The sequence below is a fragment of the Petaurus breviceps genome, unplaced genomic scaffold (genome assembly GCF_028583685.1).
Source record: "Petaurus breviceps papuanus isolate PSGF00001 unplaced genomic scaffold, PetGlider_PUasm1.0 90681, whole genome shotgun sequence".
Classification (NCBI taxonomy): Eukaryota; Metazoa; Chordata; class Mammalia; order Diprotodontia; family Petauridae; genus Petaurus; species Petaurus breviceps.
The window spans coordinates 2,761,290-2,784,717 of record NW_027187307.1 but is presented as its reverse complement, the minus strand read 5'-3'; the positions used below and the strand labels follow the sequence as shown (position 1 = coordinate 2,784,717).

The 23,428-nt window shown below is 44.7% G+C and overlaps 1 protein-coding gene across 2 annotated transcripts in view; it reads right to left on the bottom strand.

Moving 5' to 3' along the window:
- PLS3 (plastin 3) overlaps positions 1–23,148 on the bottom strand; it is a 102,361-nt gene extending 79,213 nt beyond the window's left edge. For both annotated transcript variants that reach the window (XM_069065212.1, XM_069065211.1), the window contains exon 1: positions 23,014–23,148. The gene's annotated coding sequence lies outside the window, so the exon portion shown is untranslated. The remainder of the gene's footprint in view (positions 1–23,013) is intronic.
- Between the last annotated feature and the right edge of the window lie 280 nt (positions 23,149–23,428).

Below are 23,428 nucleotides of genomic sequence, written 5' to 3'. Positions count from 1 at the left end.
AGAATGGCTCCATTACCAAATAAGGGATAGTAACCTTCATAGATTGCCAAGAAATATAAAGAACTGTTTCAAATTTATAAGAATAAGAGTCATTCCGCTACAGATAAATAGTCAAAAGGATATGAACAAGAAAATTTGGAATAAAATTCAAACTATCAGTCATGTGAAAAAGTTTTTTTTTCCAAATTGCGTATGATTAAAGAAATGCAAAATAAGGGAATCCTAACCCTACCTCACACCCATCAGATTTGTTGAAGTTGACAAAAAAAAAGGAAAATGACAAATGTTGGAGGGGTTATGGGAAAACAGACACATTAATGAATTGTGGTAGAACTGTGAAATGGTCCAGTCACACTGAAAAATAATTTTGAACTCTCTTCTAAAAGTTACTAAACTAAATCATACCTACCCTTTAACCCAGTGATATCATTAACACACCTATACCCCAAAGTGACCCAAGAAAAAAAATAATTCATATGTACAAAAATATTTTTAGCAGTTCATTTTTTGTAGTAACAAAGAACTGGAAATCAAGGAGGTGCCGACCTATTGGGGAATAGTTGAACAAGCTATCCTATATGAATGTAATAGAATACTATTGTGCCATACTAAATGACAAAAAGGACAGTTTCAGAGAAGTCTGGAAAGACTTGTATGACCTGATACAGAGTGAAATGAACAGAACCAGGAGAACAACATATACAATAATAACATTGTGAAGACAACTTTGAAAGACTTAAGAACTCTGATTGACAATGACCAACCATCATTCCAGAGAACCAAATCCTGACAGAGAGGTGACAGCTTCAGGGTGCAGAATAACACGTTTTTTAGATACCACAAATGTTTTGTTTTGCTTTGCTTGACTATGCCTGTTGCAAGCATTTTATTTTTTTTTATTTCTGAATTAGACAGAGGGGAAGGCAGAACGGAGCGAAAAGACTTTGTTCAAAGAAGAGGTGGGATTCAGGTAAGCAAAAGATAGGTATGACAATAATAATGAAGAGAAAGGAGGATAATAGTAATAGTAAAAATATCATAAGTGTAATTATAACCTGGGTTTGGGTCATGCAGTTAAAAGTACAATCAACTTTTTTTTAAAAAGATATTTTATATCTAAAATTATCTCTCGGATATTCAGTAATTTTTTTTTTCTTTTCCAGTGCATTTTTTGAGAAATGTCCTATTTCCATATGATAATGGGACTTTCTGGTGAGATGGTATGAGATGCAGGGAACAGAGTATGCTCTTAGACATTCAAATACTTCTGTCATTGCCTGTGTGAACTTGGGGAAATCCATTTACTTCTCTGAACCTCAGTTTACTGCTCTGTAAAATGAGATTGAACTAGATCCACAAGGTCCCTCGCAGCTACACATATGCACACATCAACACGCTATGATATCCTTTGAAAATTAAGGCATCGTCCAAGATCATATGGCATTTTGGGGAATAAAAGTCAGAACTACTGATCTGGAAATTCATTCATTCAACAAGCCCTGTGTCAGGCAGGACATTGGAGGAAAATACAAAGATACTTAAGGCAAGACCCCTGTCCTCCATGAACTTGCAGCCTACAAATGTATTTACACACACACACACACACACACACACACACACACGGCTCCCAAGGGTATTCATGCAGCTAAACAGAGCTTGGCAAGTTGCCAATCATTCTAGTAGCACTTTGAAAGGAAAGAAAGCAGGAGGAGGCAGGAGACCATGAGCATTTGGCCTGCCTTGAACAAGTGACTCCTCTATAAAAGGCAAAAAGCAAGCTCCATGGGCATATATGGGCATGGCCCGATATCCTCTTCCCACCACAACCCATCCTGTTCCATGACAGGAACCATCATGTCATCTCCTTTGAGTCAGCGCTTAGTGCAATGAGGAGTACTAAGAACTCAGGCATCTGTCTCCCACAAGGACAACCTATTGTGTGTTCTACACTCAGGCAAGCTCCAGAGAAGGAAAAAGTCTCCACAACCTCCCAGCAATCCGCAGATGAAGGAAGCCATCACACCTGCAAAAGCCCACCCTCAGGCACACAGGTGGTGAGGTACCAGCCAGAGCTTAACAACTATTTAGCAAATGAATGAAAGGTAGCCAAGAAGGTACCTAGAAAAATTACTGGGGCAAAATCAGAGGCAAGTCCATTCCTTTTTTGACCTTTGCTACTATTTCCCTCCCAAGTAATGATGGATTCTACAAGAGAAAACCTCCCTGCCTTGGGACCAAAGAGCTATTTAGTTGGCTGGTGGGACAGAAATGCAGTTCTTCAGAGCAAGTGGTAACAAGAGGCATATGGTTAATATTTCTCCTTATTGGAGGCTGGAGCATTTAAAGCTTAGAGATCTAGTCTAACTCCTTCCTATCTTACAAATGGGTAAAATCAGGCCCAAAGAGATTAAGTGAGTTGTCCAAGGTCACAAGAGTCACAATAACTAAGATTTGAACCCAAATCTTCTGACTCCCCCATACCATGAGTTAGAGTATATCTAGAAATCATATTTTCGTATATATTTCCTTTATACTTTTTTTTTTTGCTTTTTGGAGGGCAATTGGGGTTAAGTGACTTGCCCAAAGTCGCACGGCTAGTAAGTGTTAAGTGTCTGAGGCCGGATTTGAACTCAGCTCCTCCTGACTCCAGGGTTGGTGCTCTATTCACTGTGCCACCTAGCTGCCCCTCCTTTATACTTTTGAAAAGGTACTGCCACCAGCACCCAAAGGAAATACCATCTCCTATTATCACACCACAAATGATCATCACTCTTGCAAACAGTGTCGGGAAAGGAGCACAAGATGAGGGATTCCAAGTAGTAATAACTGCTTCCATTTGGTCTTTTGTATTTTGGAGTGGCCAGTATTTCCAGCACTGTAGCCAGAGACCTGCCTTTTTTTTCCTGTGCATCACCTGCTACCTTACTGAGCATCTCACTCTTCCACACTCAGCCCCCTCCCGTCAGCACCATGCTCGTACATGTCTTCTCTCCCTACCCAAATGAAGTTTCGGGGAAAGTAGACTTAGTGTCCAAGGACACTAAAACTGAGAGCAGAGCAATTCTCCCAGCCCTCATGCCTAACAATATCTATTGCTCAGGCTGACTCACTTTTGCCATGCCCTACACTGATGGAACTAGGCAGCCCTTCCCCAAGCAAGAATGCTCATAGCCAGGTTCAATGTGATCACAGCTCTAGCAGAGGGTGTGCTGGGCCTAAAGGCAGGAAGACTCCTCTTCCTGAGTTCAAATCTGGCCTCACACACTTCCTATCTGTGTGACCCTGGGCAAGTCACTTTACCCTGTTGGCCTCAGTTTCCTCATCTGTAAAAAGAACTAGGGAAGGAAATGGCAAACCACTCCAGTTTCTTTTCCAAGAAAACCCCAAAAGGGGGTTTTCCAACACAACTGAAAAACAACTGAAACAAAAATAAAACAACAAAAGTCCAACCCTCTTATTTTGTAAATAAGGAAATTGCATCTTTGGGAAGGAAATTACTTACCCAAGGTCACACAGATAATAAGTATCAGAGTCAGGATTCCAACTTAAGACTTTCAACTGCAAATCCAGTGTTGCCATTGGAACATACTGCCCCCACTTCATGCTATAGTACTGGCAAGTGAGGCTTGAAGTATACAGGTTTCATATTGCAAGAATAAGACTAGATATTGTATGCCCTTGAAATCCAAATTGCAAAGCAGGGCCACCTGGTTCACCACCACATGTTGGAGTAGTTGCAACAAGGCTCTTGCCTTGTCTTCTCCTCCCTCAAATACACAGCCTTCTACCTATGGTTCAGTAAAATGCCCTATCACCGCTGACATTGTGGGATGACAATGTCTCTCCTGAAAGAGAAATGGCCTCAGTCTCCTCCCATATAAACTAAGGACAATCTGATGTCTCAAACTAAGACTCTGAACTACGGCCACATTCACAAATCCAGCAGAGCCCAACAGAAACGCATCTTCTAGCAGCAGCCTTGCCTGCCCTTCATCTTTACAACCGTCTGTCTCCTGAATGAGCTGAGATTTGGGGGAAGCTAGGGAGGCCAGGAGGTGGAGATAAGCAGGCCCAGCCAGAGATACCGCTGCATTCTAAGAACATGAAGAAGGCCAATGTCATCAGGTCATATAATATATGGTGCGGAGTAAGATGTAAGCAGACTAGAAAGCAGAGAGTCACTGGAGTTTACTAAGCAGTGTTGGGTTGCAGGGGGGACAAGGCAGGCCTGTACTTTAGGCAGATGAGAAGAGGTTGGGTTGTAATGGGGACAGATCTAGACCAATTGGAAAGCTAATGTAATAGTCCTGACAAGAGACAAGGCCCTGAGCCAGGGTAGTGTCTGTGTGAGTGGAGAGGAGACATAATTGAGAGAAGTTGTAAAAGTAGGAACAAGACGTGGCAACAGATCAGTCTGGAGTGAAAAGAGAAGTAAAGTCAGTGATAACAATGAAACAGGGATTGTGGGTGACAGGAAGATGGGGGGAAGTGGGGAAGAGGAGGACAGGCAGTGGAGGGAAAGATCGTGAGTTTTATTCCAGACGTGTTGAGTTTGAGATGTCCAAGAGGCAGACTGAGATATGAGACTGGAAGTAAAGAGAGAGGTTAGGGTTGGATGAAAAGATTAGGAAATAATTTGCATAGAGATGCTCAAGCTGCTAGCCCCAAAATTGTCTCTGTTTCACCTGTTGGAAAATTCAATGTATTTAAACTTCGTGCTCATGTGTCTGTGAACTATGACACAATGAGCAACCAAGAAGCAGGAAATCCTATTCATTACCTGCTCTTGGAAAGACGTAGACCAAGGTCAGCCTCTTGGATAGGGTCTTGGCATTCTATCTGGTTCACAAGCTTCTCTCTTTAGTAAGATGTCAACACTTGGGATCTCCTAAGAAAATGGCATTCAGCAGACAATGGTTTCCATTTTCCCATACATAATGTGCAATTGTTCCAGTTTGGTCCAACACAGAAGCCAGGACACAATGTACATCTTTGCTAAAGGCTAAGAATTGTTATTCACATGCCCACTTAAAGATCTAATTAGGAATAAAGAAGGAAAAAGATCAAATCAGAACCAACATTTATGTATGCTGATATATTAGAAATAGATTTTATTTCTTTGAAATTGGATCTGGAATTTTCTTATTCTCCATGGGCAAATATCCCTCCTCTCTGCTTTGGCTTCCTAGAAATTCAAATGGGGGCAGTGGAAAAAGAGTGATGGCCTTGCATTGAAAAGAGCTGGGTTTGAATCTCTGCTCAGCCATTCGTTTCCTAGATGCCTTGGAAAAGTCAGTTTACTTCCCCTTGAACCACCAATTTCCCATCTATAAAATCAGGGAGTCACCTGATACCGCTTCCAACTGTGTATCTATGAGGCAGCTTCTAAACTGTCCACATTCATATTATTTCCCACACATTACATCATCTAAGACTCCTAACAGCATTGGGAGGTAACTAGTTCAAGTATTCTAAATTCCATTTTACAGATGAAGAAACTGAGACAAAAAGAGGTAAAGCAATTTGCTACAGATCCTTTAACTAGTAAGTGGTGGAACAAGGAACAAAACTGAAACCTTCCAAGCAGCCAGGTCACTGCTTTTAATGTAGAAGGAGTTATTTGGCCACAATTTCATTTGACAGGATCCTTACCCAGTATAACACGAATTCTACTGTCACTGCCTCTAGCTGGGGGCAAAAATGTTTTTGGGATCATTGTCACTGTTGTTTTGGGCTAGAAATTGTTTTTCCAATCAATGATCCCCCTATAGCTCAAAGATCTATCTTGCATATTGATTTGTTTCTGTCTCTCTCAACCATGTCCCTTAGCTTTTAACCACAAAAAAAAGCCCTGACCAGGTTTCTTTTGTGTAGATTTGACTGCTCTGAGACATGTTTGATAACTCTAAAAATCTCCTAGGTGGATCAAAAATGCAAGCAACATGGAAAGAAAAAGTTGGTGGGCCTGGCTTTTCACTTGACTTCCCTTCTTTTTTAAATTTTTTTTAATGCTTTATTAACTTCTGATTTACATCATTCGTTTCCGCCAGATTTGGAGTTACAAATTTTCTCCCCATTTTCCCCCTACCCACCGGCCCAAAATAGCAGTCCCACAGGATATTCCCTCCTCCAATCTGCTCTCTCCCATATTTTCTCCCATACCCCTTTTGACTTTTCCAGTGGATCTCTTCATCAGTGCCTGTATATCTTATTTCCCAATTACATGTAAGATGGTATTAATAATAGTATATATATATATACATATATATACACACAAATATATACATATATATATTTGAATATTTGATTTTAAAACTTTCAATTCCAGATTCATTCCCTTCCTTCCTTGTCACCCACCCTTACTGGTAAGATAAGCAGTTCAGTATAGGTTGTACATGTGTGGCTAATGCAAAACAGTAACATAGTAGATATATTGTAAAAGACTGACTATATTTCCCTCCCTCCTATCCCACCTCCCACTTGTTCTATTCTCTACTTTGATCTCGTCCCTTTTCAAAATTGGGTGCTTCCAACTTCCCTCCCCCCCAGCCTGCCCTCCCTTCCACCATCCCCCCTCTCATCCCCTTCCCCCCCTACTCTCCTGGAGGGTGAGATACCCTATTTAGTGTGTATTTCATTCCCTCCCCGAGCCAAATTCAATGGGAATAAGGTTGACCCATTCTCTTTTGCCTTCCTTTTCTTCCCCTCCATTGTAACCATTTTCCCTTGCCTCATCTATATGAGATAGTTTACCCCATTCTGTCTCTCCCCATCTCCTCTCATTATATTCCTCTCTCACCTCTTAATTTCACCTTTTAAGTATCATCCCTTCCTGTTAAATTGGTCCTGTGCCCTCTATCTATGTATACCTGTAAACATATATACACATTCACATATGTATTCATATGCCCATATACCCTCATATATAGACACACACACACACACACACACACACACACACACACACACACATATATATTTCTAATCCCTTCAACTACTGAGAAAAGTTTTGTTACAAATATTGTTTTTCCATGTAGGAATGTAAATAGTTCAACTTTGATAAGTTCCTTATGATTTCTTTTCCCTGTTTACCTTCTATTCAACACTGGTTTTTTCAGCAAGAATGCTTGAAAGTCCTCTCTTCCACTGAATGACCATATTTTCCCCTGAAACATGATAATCAGTTTTGCTCAGTAGGTGACTCTTGGTTTTAATCCCAGCTCCTTTGACCTCCAGAATATCATATTCCAAGCCCTTTGATCCCTCAGTATAGAAGCTGCCAGATCCTGGGTTATCCTGATTGCATTTCCATAATATTCAAATTGTTTCTTCCTGGCTGCTTGTAATATTCTCTCCTTAATCTGGGAATTCCAGAACCTGGCTATAATATTCCTAGGAGTTTTCTTTTTGGGATCCTTTTCAGGAGGTTATTGGTGGATTCTTTCAACCTCTATTTTGCCCTCTGGTACTAAAACTTCAGGGCAGTTTTCTTTGAGAACTTCCTGGAGGATGATTTCTTGGTTCTTACTTTGGTCATGGCTTTCAGGTAGTCCAATAATTTTTAAATTCTCTCTCCTGGATCTATTTTCCAGGTCAGTGGTTTTTCCCATGAGACACTTCACATTGCCTTCTATTCTTTCATTTGTTTGGATCTGTTTAACAGCATCTTGATTTCTCATAAAGTCATTAGCTTCCATTTGCTCCAATCTAATTCTGAAGCAATGATTCTCCTCATTGAGCTTTTAAGATTCTTTTTCCATCTGGAAAATTTGGCTTTTTAAGGCATTCTTCTCCTCATTGCCTTTTTGAGCCTCTTTTGCCATTTGAGTCAGTCTATTTTTCAAGGTGTTATTTTCCTCAGTCAGGCTGTTGACTCTCATTTCATAATTTTCTTGCATCATTTCTCTTCCCAATTTTTCCTCCACTTCTTTTATCTGCTTCTTAAGGTCCTCTATGGCCTGTAACCAGCTCGTATTTTCCTTTGAAGCTTTTGGTGCAGGAGTTCTGACTTCACTGTCTTCCTCCTGTTCCATGCTTTGCTCCTTTTTGTCCCCAAAATAGGAGTCTAATGTTGGAATCTTCTGTCTGCTTGTTTCCTTTGCCGGGTCATGTTGCCCCTCAGTCACTTGACCCCTGGGCTTTTTGCCACAGTAGGACTCTGCCACCAGACAGGGGAGCTTTCGTCCCAAACGCTGGGGTTTTCTCAGCTGCGGGAGGTATTTGATGGGTGCCCTCTCTGAGGTCTCCACACGCTCTGGCAAGCTGGACACACATGCCAGGACCTACACCCTAGACTGCAATCCAGATCCAAGCAGGTTAAAGCAAGAGCAGTTACCCCTCAGACTGGCGCTTGGTCCCCCTACACTTTGCAGGCCAGGAGCTGAAGCTGCCACGTGGTGCTGGCTGGCTGTGCCAGCGTCTCAGCGGCTTCTCGCCCTGGGGGTAAAAGCCAGGCACTCCCACTTACTGGGTCCCAAAGTCCAGACTGCACTGACCTCTCACTTTGTCCTTCAAATCTATGTGTTGATAAATCTGGAAACGGCCACAGCTACTGCTGATCTGGAGTCCCTCTGGCCAGTGCGTGGTCAGGACTCGGTGGTGTGGGGATGGGCTCGGCTCCCAGAGTGCTTTGCTTCATTCCTGCTGGCCTGCCGGGCTGTCCTCAGCAGGAGGTTAGCTTCTCTGTGTCATTTTGTGGGTTCTGCAGTTCCAAAGTTTGTTTAGACTCCCTTTTTACATGGATTGGGGAAGGTGGAAGCCAGAGCTTCTGGAAGCCATCTTGGCTCCACCCCTCCTTGACTTCCCTTCTGTGGACACAAGACAAAGGCTGGGAGGGAAGACCCACATGGAAGAGCTCAGAGATCCTTGAAAGTAGCCAAGAAGTTCCTCTGTATATATTTTATAGTATTCATTAGGCTCTTAGAAAAAAATGCAGAATGGGCTAGTCATAGATCAAGAGCTAAATGACTATCAGCAGTGTGGTGCAGTAGAAAGAACATTGAATTAAGTCACTTAAGTCTCTGCCTCAGTTTCTTTACCTCTATAATTGGGTGGGGGGGGGGGGTTAAACTAGATGGTCTCTAAGCTTCCTTCCAACACTAGATCTATGAACCCTGGAAGTAGAAAGGCCCAATCGTGGCTCTAGGGGAAAGCTAATCTCTGAAAAAGAGGATTTAAAAGCTACAATAGAAAGAAACTCCAGGCTTTCTCAATAACTTCTGCTAGTCTAGTGAATTCAGATCTTCCTCCATTGGGAGTTACTACTCCACTCTCTGCTTAGGTCACTGACAAGCCAATGAGATTGCCTTGCTCAGTTCTCCCTATCTGGCCATCATCCACCTTCAGGTTTTTCCTAGCTAAGCTCCTGCTTACCCATCACAGGCCTTGATCAGAGAGGCTCACACACATACTCCATTCTCCAACTCCCAGGGTCCATGGAAGGAATTGTTTTTGGTGTTTAAGTGGAAAAGGACCCTCTCCTTCCAAAAGGCACAAAAGCCAGTTCTGCCATAACATGCCCACATGCCCTGGGGAAGCAGGGCTGTGGCAACATGCAATTCAACTTCTCCTGCCCTTTAAGGTCATACCTGCAGTTACTTGCCATTTTCCGTATGAATCAGCTCTCACTGAGCATAACATCTGATTCAAGGCAGCCCCAAGACCAGGGGTGCCTCATCCATAGGCTCCCAAGCATTTGCCGTGCCATACAGCTGCTGACCCAACTCCTGGAGAAGGACATGGCATGCACACCATCCACAATGTGGTAGGGCTGGAAAGAATTTTATTTTTGTCAAAACTAAGTCGGGTGTGGCTCCTTTCCTTGCCAAAGGGCTATTTATTCTCCCTGGTGTCTGCTGACCTCCATTTAAAGGCCAAGCAACAGGCTATTTAAGTACAATTAGGTCATTCTCTGCCTCTTTTTTTGAAGATGAAATAATTATTGCTAGGAAATAACAATGTTTAAATTTGAGTTTCTCTGGGGGCAGCTAGGTGGCACAGTGAATAGAGCACCAGCCCTGGAGTCAGGAGGACCTGAGTTCAAATTCGGCCTCAGGCACTTAACACAAAAACTAGCCATGTGACCTTGGGCAAGTCATTTAACCCCAGTTGCCCTCCAAAAAGCAAAAAAACAAAAATAAATTTGAGTTACTCTGACTTTGGATTTGAGTACATATAGCTATAAAAGTATGGCTTACTTCATGAGATGGAAGCAGAAAAGTATCTCTATGTTAAGAAAACAACTTATTGAGCATGAAAACATGCACACTTAGAGTTTCAGTGACATTAAAAAATCATAGTTATAAAATCTGTCCACTTGCTATGTGACGCCAGGCGAGTTCCTTCTCCTTTCCTTTCCAGACCTCTATCATCCCTTCCATCTCTGGCCAGCTCTGAGTTTAAAGCACTTCCATCTTTTAAAGCCTCCATCTTTTTTTTTATTTGAATAAATGAGAGGATTGGCCGAGCTGATTTCTAAGGTCCCAACTAGGTAAGCCTTGTGGATAGCCAAGCTGCCATTGAGCACTGAAATGCTCTGGCCCTAATTCACTTCTCCTTAGGATTTGGCTTCCTCGACTGTAAATAAAGGACCCTAACTCTAGCTGACCTCTTGGGTCCCTCTGAGATCTAAGCCTAGGGTGCTAGAAACTAGTGACCAAAGTTTTCCTCACATCTTGTTTCCCTTACCTAGTATGCATTATTCCAATATAAACATGCTTCCATACAATGGCACAGGAGATAGAACAATGGAGTCAAGAAGACCCCAGTAGAAATCAGGTCTTCGACCCTGTCTAGCTATGTGATCTGGGCAAGTCACATGACCTCTGTCTGCCTCAGTTTCTAGCCCATCCCTTCAGTTCTTACTAGGCTACACTTCTCTGGATTTCTCCATCATATCCCCATGGCCCATTTCTCTTCTTTCCCCTTCATGTCTCCCCCTCTTTGAAAGCTTCATATGTTGTCTTCCCCATTCCAATGTAAGCTCCTTGAGGGCAGGGACTCTTTCTTTTTGGTGATATTTGTATCTCCATTAATTGGCCCAGAATAAGTGCCCAATCAACACTTGTGGACTGACTGTGGATAGCACATTTGCCGCCTGGGGTTTTGCTGAGGAACAAATGAGATAATATCTGTAACATGCTTAGCAAACCTTAAAGCATTATAGAAATGCTGCTGGCCATATTAGCACTGCCTGTATCAGAACCATTTTTATCACAGAAGCTGGTGGCATCCTACTGAGGTCTTAAGGTCAGTTGAGTGGTGGTGGCGGTGGTGGGAGCTGTTTTTAAGTACTGGTCTTTGTTAACCCATTTGGGACTCCCTGGAAAAGCAAAAAGCTTTGGGGAAAATGTGATACAGTGGGCAACTCAGGGTGCTCTTCATTTCCAGAAGCTTCCCTGGCCTTGCCCAGGATAAGCTCATCACCTGAAAGTCCAGCATGGACTGGTTCAGCTTTGACACTCTATTCTGATTTGGAGGCCTCCCTTCATAGATGAATCACACTTTTCAGGGAACAGGCTGAGCACTCCTGGGGCCCCTCCCCCTTTTTACTGGGAAATCCAGGAGGATGGGGACAATCCTTTCTTTGTTTTCCCAGTGCTTAGCACACGTAACCTGGCACACATTAGGCACTTTGTAAATGTTAATTGACTATTGCTCAAGTTGACCTACAAGACTTTCATGGTGTAGCTGAACTGCGAGATGGGGGAGACCTGGATTCAAATCCCGCCTCTGACATTTATTAGTTATGCGTCCTCAGTTTCCTCACCTAAAAATGGGGATAATGCCTCCCAAAGATACTAAGAGGACCAAATGTATGTAAGGCATTTTGAGAACCTGTGTGACTAGCAAGTCTCTTAAACCTATTTGCCTCAGTTTCCTCAACTGTAAAATGAACTGGAGAAGGAAATGGCAAACTTCACCAGGATTTCTGCCAAGAAAACCCCAAATGGGGTCGCCAAGAGTTGGATAGGACTGAAAAATAACCAAACAAATAAGTGGAGGCCTAGACAGAGGAGTGACTTGCCCAAGGCCTCAGAGGCAGAGGTCCTCTGTCTCCACAGCTCCTTCCTCTTCACTGTGCTGTCTCAGAGGAAAGAGTTGGAATGTTCTCACTTAAGGACATTGTCCAAAAACTTGCAGGTTGACTGATATTTTTACAGATGCCAATCTTTAAATATTACTAATATATTATCTACAATTAAGAAGGAATTTAAAATGAGACTGTTGGAGCAGAAACAAACAAGGAAGCAGGACAGACTGGCCAGAGGCCCAGATTTGGAATCAGAGGGCCAAGGGTGGAACTCAGCTCTTTACTGCCTGTGGGCCACTGGACAAGTCACTTTTCCTCTTCTTTTAACGTGAGAACTTTGAATTAACTGATGCCTTAGGTTACTCTAGCTTTTTACCATATGGGTGGGAGGGGAGACAGGCAGAGATACTAGGTTTATTCTCTCTGCTATGGGCTGGCAACATCTGGAGAACTGGCTGGACTAGATTACACTGAACGGCCTCTTGGAGATGCTATCACCTTCTTACTAAAAAGCATCAACATTCACTGCCCTTACTTTATAGCCAACGAAATTGAGGCCCAAAGAGAAGTGACTTCCCTAAGGTCACAGGCTTTGAAAACACCATTGGATACAAATTTTATCTGTGTTTAAAACCACCTGTAAAATGAGCACCTCCAACAGCTACCAAGTTTGGGTCCATTAGAAGATTTTAAATAAAGCCCTCAGTCTTTCTTCTGGGAGGATGAAGCTTTGGTTTTTACTTTTTCAAAGCATGTGGTTATGGGCTAGGTCTAACTTGGGTGGTTCCGGTGGTTCACAGCCACAGTAAACCAGGAAACAATCGCTGTGACCTTCCAGCTACTACCATCTGAGAAGAAGGCTGCCAACTTTCATTAGAAAGATACTGCTTTTATCCGTAGAATACCAGCTTGTTTCTCCAGCTTCCCCCCCCCCCATCCCCACCCACTGCACATACCTTCAAATACCAAATTCCCACTGCAAGGTGTAAAGGAGAAACACTGGAAAAGGAAACTGAGTTCAAAGCCCAATTCTATCCCTGTGACCTTGGGCATATCACCTCACTTCTCCAAACAATGAGGAGGTTGACCCAGAGGTCCCCTAAAGCCCATTCTGTCTCTAAAGCTATAAAAATCTTCAAAGCCTTGAAAAACCCAAGCAGCAGCATTATTCATTTAGCCTGGCAGACTGAAAAGTAGTTGGTAAAAATGGACGTCTGCCCATACACTTTGAAGTGAGACAACACAATGAGTCTCCAACTTACAAAGTTCACAAAGCAATCAGTTCTTAGGAACGGGAATGACATAATCCTTTTAAAATGATACATCCTGCCTAACAGGAAAATATGTTTCCATGATTGCACATGTATAACCTATATCAGATCACTTGCCGTCTTGGGAAGAGAAGGGAGGGAGAAATAATTTGGAACTCCAAATCTTATAAAAAAACAAATGTTGAAAACTATCTTTACGTGTCATTGGAAAAATTAAAATCCTTTTTTTTTTTGCTTTTCTTTTTTGGAGGGGGATAGGTAGGGCAATTGGGGTTAAGTGACCTGCCCAAGGTCACATGGCTAGTTTTTTGTGTTAAGTGTCTGAGGTCACGTTTGAACTCCCTAAAATACTACGGTATTTACAAAAAAATAAAATAAAATTATACATCCTTGATAGAGGCCAGGCCCCCAGTTAGACCACAAATGCCTTATGGGTTCCCAGTGAAACAGTCATCAAGAACCAACTAGAAGGAGAAAAAAGGGGTAAAGAGAAAGAAGAGAGGTTTCTCAAAGGTGGGAAGGTCATCATGGGAGAGACAACCCAGGCGAAAACAGAAGGAACATTAACTGTGTGACTGTGCTCCACCAGCAGGAGAAGGGCAGCCAGTGCAGTATGGAGATAGCACACAGAGAAGGGGAAAGGGCCCTGGGATGTGGAAGAAGCCTGGCTGCGACTGAGTGACTCTTCACCCAAAAAGGGACTCAGTTTCCTTCTGTGTGAAATGAGGAGATTGGATCAGATGACCTGTATCAGGTCACCGCTGAGGTCCCTCTTAGCACTAAATCCCATGATTCTAGGAGATATTAAATTAATTGGCTGCCAGATCTAGCCAGAAGATGGTAATGTAAGCCAAAGATAGCTTGACTGCTGTGGGCCAGGTGAGGCCAGTAAGTAGTCTAAGTCAGTACAGGGATGGGGAGCCAATCAATAGAGAAGATGGCATTTCACCTAAAAGGTTAAAGCGTCCAAGTTTGGTGCGCTGCATCCTAAGCATGATTTCCCAGTCATGAGCTATGTAGTGTCATCATTTCTCCCCCACTACTAATGGTCCTCTGTAATTACATTATGTGAATAACTTCACCTATTTCCTGAATAATTTCAGCAATGCTGTTGGATGCCTTCAATGAAGATGAAAACAGCATCAACAGCAACTACCACACTGACAGTAAATGATTTAACTTGAAAAGGCTACAAGCCAAGACTCAGGCAGAGGGAAGGCTGGTGTCCGAATTTTTGTTCACAGGTGATTGTACATTCAATGCAATCTCTGAGGCCAAGATGCAATAGAGTATGGATTCTCTGCCACTTGTGCTAATTTTGGCCTGATGATTAACACCAAGAAAATAGAGATTCTCCACCAACCAGCACCACATCATCCATACGTGGAACCATAGGTTACAACAAATGGAGAAGTTCTGAAAGCTGTGGATAAGTTCACTTACCTTGGCAGTATACTTTCCAGGGATGTCCACAAAGATGACAAGCTTGACACACACACTGGCAGAGCGAGCTCAGTGTTTGGGAGGTTCCGAAGGAAAGTGTGGGAGAGAAGAGGGATTAGGCTGCCTACCAAACTGAAGGTCTACAGACCATAGTGCTGGCCTCATTGCTGTATGCCTGTGAAACCTGGACAGCAGCATCCCAGCGCCAGGCCAGGAAAATGAATCGCTCTCATTTGAATTGTCTTAGGAAGATTCTGAAGATCACCTGGCAAGATAAGGTACCGGACACTGAGGTCCTCTCTCGGGCTGAACTGGCTGCCAAGCATTCAAACTCTACTGTAGAGAGAGCAGCTCTGATGGGCTGGACAGTTCAAATGCCAAATATACGTTTGCCTAAAATACTATTTTATGGAGAACTCACACAAGGCAAGTGCTCACATGGAGGTCAGAAGAAGTGATACAAGGACACTCTCAAGGTCTCTCTGAAAAACTCTGGATTTGATTGTGAGACAAGGGAGACCCTGGCACACGACTGCCCAGCAAAGAAGGCACCACGCTCTACAAGCCAAACAGAATGGCAGCGGATCAAAAGAAATGTGACATCTTCAAATTTAGAGCTATCTCTAATGTTCTATCTCTATCTGACCTCTCTTGGGGAGAGAGCTCATATTGGTCTGATGAGCCACAGTTGGACACACTGTACCCTGACATGGTGATGCCATTTTGGGCCTCTTCAAGCATGAAGGACAACCAACCAATCTGAACAACGTGAAGAAAATAGTCCAAAGCCGAATATTGAGCAAGGTCAAAATCAGAGAAAAGCTTGGCATGGGGAGACCCAAGCCATTACCCACACATCCCTAGTCAGGTTATTTCCTCCAGGCTCAAAAGGGTTTTTATACTACACTACAGTTTTGTGGGCACAAACAAGTTTTACATGCTTCAGTTGAAATCCCAGCACCCTGAAATCGAAAGACCATATTTAAAAACAAACTACCTTTCTCTTCCTTCCCCACAAGCCGACTGTGAATAGCATTTCCTATGATTGTATGCCCCAATTGTACACCCTTTAAGATTCTACTCCATCCTGCATCCACACCTGCTAACTAAATCCAAGGCAAGCAAACAATTTCCGGCATGCTGACTTTTTCCAAACCTATTTTAATTTAGTAAGAGTATAGAAAGCTCCCCTCTCTTCTTTAAGGGAGACATTTCTGGAGGATTGGTCATTCATTTGGGGTCATGAGGAGTAGCAATTTCTACTTTAAACACCGCCAAGGCCTTGCATAACATCAAAGGCAGTAACTGCAGCTTTTCCGAAATCCAGTGGCCAATGCTGAATACTTTCCCCCAGGTTACCTTGTTGTTTCGAGCAGCAGTGGGGCCAGTGAAAGATTCTGAAGAATTCAATTCAACAAGTATTTATTTATTTAATGCCTACTGTGTGCCAGGACACTGGGCTAGATGCTAGGAATACAAAGAATGGCCCCTGCCCTCCAAGAGCTGATACTCTCTGGAAAGCGGGGGAAAAAATGAAATAGAAAACATGTATGCTATGTAAAATGGGGGTGTGGGGAGGTGTGGGTGCCTAATTTCTGGGTGAATCAGGCTATGAGCTTCAGGTGCTGGACATGTGCCAGGCACAACTATAGGAGGGCCACCTGAGCTGAGCTTTGAAGGGATTCCAAGAGGCGAGGGTGAGGGGGGGAAAGCATTCCAGCCTCCAGAGCAGACACAGAAGCAAGAGTTAGACAAGAATGTCATCTGGGCCAGATTGGCTGGAAAGGAGAATTTGTGAAGGAGAATCACATGAAATCTAACTGGAAAGATAAGTCAGACTGTGAACAGCTTTCAAAGCTAAACACTTTCTCTGAGAGGCGATAGGGGGCCATACATGTTTCTTAAGCAGAGAAGGGACACAGGTGGTTTTGGTGACCCAGGAGGACTGGGCCAGAAAAGCTGGAAGCAGGAAGCCACTTTGGAGAACTGTTGCAATAACCAGGGTAAGTGGGCCTTTGGAGAAAGAGCACCTCAGTCTGTTTCCTTTTCCTGTCATTTCCTGGCTACTGGGAATAAGTCTCTTAAACTCACTGAATTCAATTCTTCATCTGTAAAACCTCATGGGACTTACCTTAACAAGGGGCCATGAGGTTCCAACACATTCATGCCACCACATGGCAGCACTTTATAGACCTGGAGCTTGGATATGATGACCATAGACCCAGCTAGCGGCATGTCTGAGTAGTAGACAAAGCCCTTGTGACACATAGGATGGAAAAGCTGAGGCTTTGAGACTGAGTTACTTACTTGGTCCATGGTCACACAACTAGCAAAGGCAGGGGGCAGGATTTGAACTGAGGTCTGTCTCCCGAATGCCAGGCCTCTCTATCATGACTGGTTAAGGAACGACAATGCTCCTGCTTTGCTGAGATGGGAAAAATATTGACAATGAATTGTAGTTCCCTAAATAGTCACAGGCCCTTGGAAATCAGTTCATCTCAACCGTCCACTTTGGTTTTTCACCTGCAGTTCTGCCTTCTTGATGGCGTACTGCTCATTTTATGTTTATCTGGCCTTCCCATGCCCACATGTCAGCTCCCTTTCACCCCTGTCTGGGTGAACCATTCTAGCTCAGACTCACATTCACATCCAATCCAAGCAACACTCATGCAGAACCAGGTGTAAATTACTAGGGGTGACACAGGAGTGGGTGACACAGACTCTACACTGGCAATATATCTCCTTTAATATTTTCTTAAATTTAACCCATGACTTTATATGACACGTATGTGCAGCTGGAGAGAAGAGAAGAAGCCAGACAAGTAGGCATCCTCAGTAAACATTTCAGAAGCCTGAGTTGAGCCCAGAGCACTGTGTTAGGCACTGGAGGAGACATGAGGCTTAGCTCTGGCCCAGGGCATGCCCTCCAAGAGCAGACAGCGTAGAAGGAGGATAAGACCCCAAGACACCATTCTGCTGCACACTTTCTAATTGGTGCAATAGTGAAGTGATCAGAGCACCTCAGATTGACTCCCTGATACTGGAAGAGGAAAGCTATCCACATGGTTGGGGGAGGGGGAGGAGAGGTGCAAAGGGGGCCAGGTTTCTGATGAATAGGAATCCAACAGATGAAGGACATTGAGAACAGGTTCCAGAACATGGAAGAGTAAATGAGTGAGACAAAGGAGACATAACATGCATGCAGGAGACAAAGTTGGCTCCGTTTGGCCAGAGCCAAGAAGACATAGAGTCTAGAATATGAGACATGGCTGGCAAGGGAAGTGGGAGCCAGACTAGGGGAGGCCTAGAATGCCAGAATCTTACTTGCTAGACAGTAGGGAGCTGCTGAAGGTTTCTGAGCAGACAGAAGAGATCTAGGCATATGAAAAACTCATAGAAAGAAGGCAAATTCTGGCTGGTCCTGCTTGATGATTCTACTGGAGCTTTTGGAAGCCTTGTAGCAATGCCAACGGTGGCCCATGATATATACTTTGGATTCCTATAGCACCTGTCTGCTGAGGAGCTAAACCATGCATAGATCTCATTTATCCTTTAGAAAACAGATGGCATGCTCACAAAATGGCAAATCCAGATGGCGATGCGGGCAGCCTCAATGGCCTCCTTCAGAACAGCAGCTGGCTCACAGGGCTTTCAGATACATCTTCGACTTTGCATGCAGGCTTTTTCCAATAGATGGCACTACCTCCAGGTCACAAAGAAAACTTCCTAAATTTATCAGAGAATTCTGTTTATTACACAACGTCAAGAGGTTTACTAGGCCACAGGCTATGTCCTGAACTAAGTACCTCTGATGTTTCAATCATTCAAGGGTCATTCATTATTTTCTTAGTGTGGATATTCCCTTTCCTGACATAGACTGAAATCACTCAACAACTCAGTAGACAAATTTTTTATGCTGGTATGACCAAAACCAGCCTGGTAATAAACCCCTCTTAACTGTCTGGCCCTCAGAAGACACGCAGTCCATAATTAAATGTAACCAAATTCCATGTTGGTGAGGCTGTGGAGAAACAGATACATTCAATCATGGCTGATAGAATTGCAAACCTGTACGATCTTTGAGAACAATAATCCAGCAGTCCACAGGAAAAGTAATTAAGGCTTCACTAGCATGATAGGTACCTCTATCACTTGCAGTTACATAATCCTTACAGTAACCAAATGAACCAAATAATTGGCTCACTATTCCTGGGAGTATCCATACCTTCAGCCTTCTTCTTGTTCAGTGTGACCATTCTTCTGTGACCCCATTTGGGATTCTTTGGCAGAGATACTGGAGTGCTTTGCCATTTCCTTCTCCAGCTCATTTCACCCATGAGGAAACTGAAGCAAACAGGGGGAAGTGACTTGCCCAGGATCACACAGCTAGGAAGCATCTGAGGCCAGATGTGAACTCAGGAAGTTGAGTCTTCCTGACTCCAATCCCGGCACTCTAGCCACTGCACCACCTAGCTGACACTTTAGCCTTATCACCATAAATTTAAATAGAAAAGCAACCAATTTCTTGCCCAAGCTTTCCTAGATCACAGAATAGCACCCTAATTCCTACAACACTGGATGCATAGAGTGTGGGGGGTGCCTCAAGTCTCTGTGAACTCTCTTTTAATTCAAAGGGAGGCAAAGTTAGTAAAAGTGAAGGCAAAAGGTTCTTGTAAGAAAACCAGATTGTGGGTGGGGCCCAGAAGGAAGGGAAGGGAAAATGTGGTTCTTACAGATGATTTCCAAATACAGTCTACACTGACACCTTCTCCACAAGGGATAGTCATTCTTCCCAAATCCTTTCCACTAGGAGCCAGCCGCCTGCCGAGGACTAAGGAAAGTAAACATCCCAGAAACATAGTAACTAGTTGTCCCTTTTGTTTTCTGAAGCAATAATTCATGGGCAAAAAACACAAGTCATCCACCTTCAGTTGGAGCCATGGACTTCCCAAAAAGCATCTCAGATGAAAAAAAAGCCTCCACTCAAGCCAGCATCGGAGCTGAGACCAGACATCTCTCAAACTCCCAGACACCTAAGCCAGGCCCACACTTTCCTTTTCTGGATTCCCTCCCACCCAGAAAAAGGATTTCTTCATTAGTGAAAGTAACAAATACTTCTAACCTTCCCTTCAGCAGGCTACTTTTTTTCCCCACGTTTGATACAGACATTAATTCTGAAATCGTCTGGATACAATCAAAGTTTGGCTTCTGTATCAAATAATGGAAAGAGAAAACAGCTTTGCACCCAGATTTATACAGGCTCCAATACAACGGGGGAGTTCAATGACAGGCTCAGAAGCATATGCTATCAGCAACTTCCTGGAACAGTTAAGGAGGCTCCAGGCTGATGATTTCTCTCTACATGGCGGTCAACCAAAATCACGGCTTTAGCACTTGGGCATTATCGCCAAGCCTATCCTCTTTTTTAGCAACCAACCACAAGGGATCAGGTCCTGGGACCTTTGGGGCTAAATGAACTTTTAGGTTTCTGACAGTACACTAGATAAATGATGTTACAGCAGTAAAAACACTCTTTAAAATCGAATTCTAAACCTTCTTAGAAAAAGATAAATGTGACCTGGTACCTTCGTCCCTGTTGGTCACTGTACCCAACATGGCCCCAGTAGAGTGAACTCTAGTCCAGTTTTCTATCCCCAGTTAGGAATTACAATTCCCATCCATCCATCCATTCAAATTCAATGGTGACAGCTGACTAAAGATTGGAGTCTTCAGTTCCCATCATCTAATGTAGCCTAAGCACTATTCAGTTGGCTGTATCAGTTTTAGAAATGAGCAAACATAACTTGCCACATCTCTCTGGGTAGTACTTGTAGGTGTCACTGGTTACAGCTGTGGTAGTTGGACATGTTACCTTCTGAGAGGGTCTCCTTGTAGACTTTTCTACAGCTGTTCCTTCTTTATGTGACTTTGCATAGCCTACCCCTGGCCCACAGCGTGACTGTAGGCAAGTCACTTAACCCATCTGATCCTTGGTTTTTACCTATTTATAATAGAACTCCTCACAGAGCTGTTGTGAGACTCAGCTTAGAACATGTTGGGCCGGGAAGAACTTAGCAAAGTTCAAAATGCCCTAGAACTTTGAGCTATCTCCAGAAATAAACCAAGTGCAAGGATTAGCTTCTCTCTCAGCCCCTCAGTTTCCTCATCTGTAAATTAAGGCAGTTCGCCAAGATGACGTCCAAAGTCCCTTTCAAAGCTCTCAATCACAAGATAACTGTCAAATTGAGGAAATTAGTTCATTAAACCATGCCACTGACTTGAGACCGGTCCACTTGAAGATTTTATTTAGTTTCACCCAACTAGGTGGCTCTCTACCACTGGCTGGAGAAAGCTCTAGACCTGGTGGTGAGTGTCTTTGGACACAACTACCTGCTTTCTTCCTTTTTAAGCTACCCACTTCCCTACCTTTCTGCCCTACTGATAATAAGACTTTTCTTCCATGACCGTTTGAAGGGTCTTAACTCATTTCCACAAGAGGGCCCTACAGTGCTGTCAATTTCCAGTTACTCAGGTAAGGGTTAATCCCTTTTGTCCCCTTTCCATGACATGTGACTGTTAGCCCAGGTCTGGGGCACAGCTAGTCAGAGAGACGGGAAACACAAGTTTTCATGACCAAAGCATTCCAAAGTAAACCCCTATCTTCCAAACATAGCCAGGGCAGTACTGTACTGAAAGCACGTTCTGCCTTGTCCCTCCCTTGTTTAGGGTTTCACCCACATAACATTTGATGCTAAAGGGATGTGCATGGGTCTTAAGGCTCCTTTTCTCTTTTAATTCTCCTGCTCATGTGTAAACCCACCACAACAGAATTTTAACGTTAAAAAAAAGAATTTTAATATAATCCCCAGGTTGCAACAAAATTGAAAATATCCAGGTCATCTGGGCAAGATCAGGTTGGAGCCCAAGAAGCAGCTTCTGAATACTGGCCTTCTACACCTGAGCTAGCCCAGGGAACTGGGCAGATTCACACTGACTTCCCCTTTGAGTTGGGGAAAATCGTTTTAGAGTTTTGTTTCTACTTTGTGATTCAAAGTAGAATCCTAGAACAGAGAGCTGACCACTTAGAGACCCCCAAACCGCTCCCCCAAAAAATCATCAATCAGGATACATAAAAAAAAAAGTTCCCACTCCTCCCTGTGGGCAACTAGTTCAAATCTAGCATTTAAGGAAGAGATGAAAACAGCCTAGTTCGAAGGAGAAGAGGGCACTACTCCAGAAAAAAGGGAAGGCTAGTCAGGAGGAAAAATCAAAACCAGGGGCAATGAAAAGCTGAGCCAACCGGAAGAGGAGACAGAGAAACAAGCAAGGGTGAGGCGTGGATGGCCACGGGCCACCACCCAGTGCCAATGTTCAAGCTCATCCTCTGATTTTAAGCTTTTATTTTCAAGAGAAGGGTCTGGGACTAAGACTGCTTCAGGTCACCAAAAGAAACTAGAGGCAAATTCCCTGAATCACAGCTTAAAGGAAACAGGGAGGTCATAGAATGTCACAGCTTAAGGGGAACTCAGACGGCATCTAGACCCTCCTGGTCACTTTACAGAAGAGGAAACTGAGGCCCAGAAAGGTCTAATGGCTTTGCAAAGGGCACATTATTAACTATTTGAGCTGGGCATTAAGCCCAATCCTCAGCTAAAAAGGCGGAGTTAAGTTTCTCAGACTTGAGAGTATTTGATTGGCGCGAAAGAGGAATAAATTTTGGTGAGAAGTCAGACGGTCCGCTGACCATTAGCCAGGGGCGTGTATCCCTTTTAGAAGGCCCCGCGCGGCTCGCCCCAGCCCCAAACACAGGCTCCCAGACGCCTCCACTGCCCCGTAACTAGAGCTGCCCAAGTTTTTCAATGCCCCCCACGGCGCCTCCAGCTCCTGGATCCCGGTGGCTGCCAGGAAGGATGCACCAAGGGCCCCCCGCCGCCCCCCACTCTCAGCCACCGGGGGGGGGGGGGAGGCCGGAGCGCCAAAAAGGAAGGAGGCTGCCACCTCCGGGGAGCGGCGGGGAGCCGGGCGCCACAAAAGTGCTTACTCAGGGGCGGCGGCTGCAGCCCCGGCGCACGGGGAGCCACCGCCCGCCTCCCCCGCCCCGCCCGGCCCCCGGCAGCCCCACACTGCGGCAGCGGCTCCCCGCACCTTCCCCGGGCGCCCGCCCCGCCCTCCGGACAGAGCGCCGCTCGTGCCCGGCCGGACGCCCGCTGCGGGGGCCGCTCCCCAGCGAGGCCCGGGCCAGCCGCGAACTCAGCACGGACGACTCACCGTGCCGCGCTGCCTCCCGCACCTCCGCCGCCGCCGCTTGTGCCTCCGCCCGCCGCCGCTCAGCCGCTTCCAGTCACCGCGCTGGCTCCGGCCCGGCCCCTACTCGGCTCCGGCTCCTCCCCTCCCCTCCCCCCGCCGCTCGTCGCCCCCCTCCGCCCCTCCTCGGTCACGACCATTGGCTCCGAGGGGGCCAGGAGCCCAGCTTGGAACCGGGACCAGAGATGGGATTGGGCTGCGGATCTGTCACGTCAAACGGCTGGGGACGGGGGAGGTGGGGGCAGGGGTGGAGCGAAAACTCACTGGTTCGGGGGGCGTGGGGCCTGGGACGGGGAGGTGCTATTGGTCCCGGCTGCTGGCCCTCGGGAGAGGCTGGTACCCCGCGCTGCTCTCGGATCTTCCACGGAGGCCCAGGAAA